This window comes from Passer domesticus, chromosome 24 (genome assembly GCF_036417665.1).
Source record: "Passer domesticus isolate bPasDom1 chromosome 24, bPasDom1.hap1, whole genome shotgun sequence".
NCBI lineage: Eukaryota > Metazoa > Chordata > Aves > Passeriformes > Passeridae > Passer > Passer domesticus.
This window is the reverse complement of record NC_087497.1, coordinates 6,074,281-6,077,414: the sequence shown is the minus strand read 5'-3', so window position 1 is coordinate 6,077,414 and position 3,134 is coordinate 6,074,281.

Genomic DNA, 3,134 nt, shown 5'->3' with positions numbered 1-3,134 from the left:
GCAGATCTTTCTCTTATTTCTGAACATTTCACGTGCAATCCAGGACTGCAGGGTGATGGGCTGAACTGCACAACACAACTTCCTAGGAATTATGTTCTCCATTTTTGGCCTTCAGGTGTAGGGTTTTTTCAGTGCTGATGTGATTTAAGGCAGAATTGATGTTATTTCTGACATTATAACCAGCTGTGGTGCCCCAGAATTCCTGGGTTTCAGAGCTCTTGTCCTGAGTTTCAGATGGGTTTCTTTGCTGTCTCTGCTTTCAGATGAGGTGCAGCAGCTCCGGCAGTACCAAAGGGTTTTAATCTGGGTGAGTGTTTTTCCAGGACTGCCAAGAGCTGTGACTGAGCAAGCTGGGGTCGTGATGGCAACGTTTGAAAGTAATCAGAGTCTTGGAGGTGAGTTAGTCACCAGGTAATTAATGAAAACCTTAATTTCAGGGGGATGCAGAGCCTGGTGAGCAGTGGGGGGAGCAGCCCTTCTCCCCACAGAACCTCCTGCCCTGAGCTGCCTAAATTTGGGATGAGCTCCCCAAGCTGCTGCTGGATGCTTTCCAGGGCTGGGAAAAGGGAACTCATGATTCAAGAGAAGAACTGCTGTGTTCTTACCACTGGACAGGGAGATGAAAACAGCTGCTAAACAAAGATCAAACATGTGAACTTTATAAATAAACAAACAAAATTGATGCTAAGGGACGTCTCAGCTCCTTTGCCTAAGGCAAAGGGCTTGGCAGGACCTAGGGAATGACTTTGTCAGTTTGCACACAGAATTGTTATTTTAAAGAGGCTGATTAAAGTGATACTGCTCCTCTTAATGAGTCTGAAAACATCCCTGTCCACACAGGGGGAATGTGGGGGAGAGGAGAAATCGTTTATGGGGCTGAGCTCTGGGTGCAGAGCACAGCACTGTTCTAAATCTAAATGATCCCCAGTGATTAAAAATGCTGATTGGGGCAGCCAGACTCTGCAGGGTTGAGAGGCTGCCAGGGAGGGAGCTGGGGCAGGGCTCAGCAGCAGGGGCTGCTCTGATCTGTGCCCTGCCAGGGAGGTGGCACCTGCACCTTGCAGGGGCACTGCTCAGGGTCCTGCAGAAAGCTGTGCTTGCAGTGGGAGCAGGAGACACTGATGTTATTTATGGTTTTGTTCCTTCTGTCCAGTGCGCAGAGGGCCATGAGCTGCTGTGGGTCAGTGCTGGCTCCCACTCCAGCTCCATCCTCTCCCGTTTTCCTCCATCCTCTCCTGTTTTCCTGCCCTCCATCCTCTCCTGTTTTCCTGCCCTCCATCCTCTCCTGTTTTCCTGCCCTCCATCCTCTCCCGTTTTCCTCCCCTCCATCCTCTCCCGTTTTCCTGCCCTCCATCCTCTCCCGTTTTCCTGCCCTCCATCCTCTCCCGTTTTCCTGCCCTCCATCCTCTCCTGTTTTCCTGCCCTCCATCCTCTCCTGTTTTCCTGCCCTCCATCCTCTCCCGTTTTCCTGCCCTCCATCCTCTCCTGTTTTCCTCCCCTCCATCCTCTCCTGTTTCCCTCCCTTCCTCCATGGCTTTGCTGCTGCCTCTATCCAGATGTTTCCAGTGCCGAGCAGCCCCAGCTGCTGCAGGGAGCCCAGCAGCTCCAGACAGCCTCTCCCAGCTGCTCTGTGCACGTCCTGCAGCTCCTGGATGCTCCTGCCGTTATGGGATGCCTGGAAAAAGGTGACAACCCCCCAGTTGTCTTCCTGAACCATTTCCTGCCTGAGGCTTTGAGCTGCATTAGAGGCTTTGCTGCCTTTAAACACAGAGCTGGACCCTGTGAGCAGCCACGTGCAGCTCCTGCACAGCTGTTGGAGGTTGTTTTTGGGGGAAAGTTCTTGTTGGGAAGAGCCTAATGAGGAATGGCATGAACTGGATCCCTGGAGTTGACTTTAGAGGCTGTGAGTTCATTTCTTGTCTGTGTCAGGCAGGCTGTTCCCATTTGTTGTGAAAATGTAGGGCAATTAAAATGTAGGGTGAACTATTCCCCCTTCCCTGATTGGGTGTTTTTCCCATTTCAATTAGTTTAATTTCTAAAATTCAAAGCAATCATTTCCTTTGGAAGATTTTGGTGGCTATTTCCCATCTGTAGCTGCAATCATCCCCCTCTGAGAGCTGAGTGGGGACCCTGAGGAGGGCAGAGCTGAGCCTGCCCTGGCCCAGACTCTCACGTGGAGTCCCAGCACTGCTGCACCTCCTGTCAGGAGCTCCTGGGGTGCAGAGGGGACCTGAGGTCACTGCCCTGGAGGCTGCTTGAGGACAAGGCCACGTGCTCTGAGGAAATGGGCTTTTCTTAGCAGTGCTGCTCACAGTGACTCCAGCTCCTCCGGCTGCTGGGAGTGAGCCCCAGCAGGGTCCCAGAGCTGTGAGCAGCCAGCCCTGCTCTGTGCCTGGGAGCTGAGCTCTCCCATCCAGCCTGGCTGCCTCAGTCTGGGTCCATGGAGGTGTTTGGAGCTGGAGAATGGAGCCTGTGCTGTTCTTTCTGTCACTCAGGGCACCTGGGCAACCTCAGCTGCTCTTTGGGTGCCAGGTGGCATCACCTGTGGCACAGGAGCCCAGGCAAGGACAGAGGGCAGGAAAGTGCTGGGAGCTTTCACAGCTCCTGCTTTTGGTGATTTAAAGTGTGGGCAGGCATGTGCTGCTTCAGCTACTTCTGAGTTTTAACTTCCTCAGGCAATAGCTCTTTCAGGGACTGGCAGTTCCTGCAGTCTGTGTCTGGTTGTTTTTCAGGGCAGTGGTTGGCTCTTCATCTTGCTGCACCCACTCACCCAGGAATCACATCCACAACAGCACAGGAACGTTTACTGCAGGCTCCGTGCATGGGCTTGGTGGGTTTGAAGTGTTCAGGGTGAGATTTCTTCACGGGGCTTTAATTTCCCAGTTCTTTGTGGCCTTGGAGCCGGAGTCAGCAGCCAAGGAGGAGTGTGAAATAATGCTGCTCTGACCTTTGGGTGAGTTCTTCTCGGGGAGGTTCCTTGAGGAGGAGCTCTGCACGCTTGCAGGCAGCTCACAGATGGAGACTGTGCCTGGCTCCCTCCAGGCACCGCAGTGGGGCAGCCCAGCTCAGGCTCTGAGATCCTTTTGTCCCAGCGGGCAGTGAAAGATGCACGTGAGCAAAGCTGCTCACAGCGT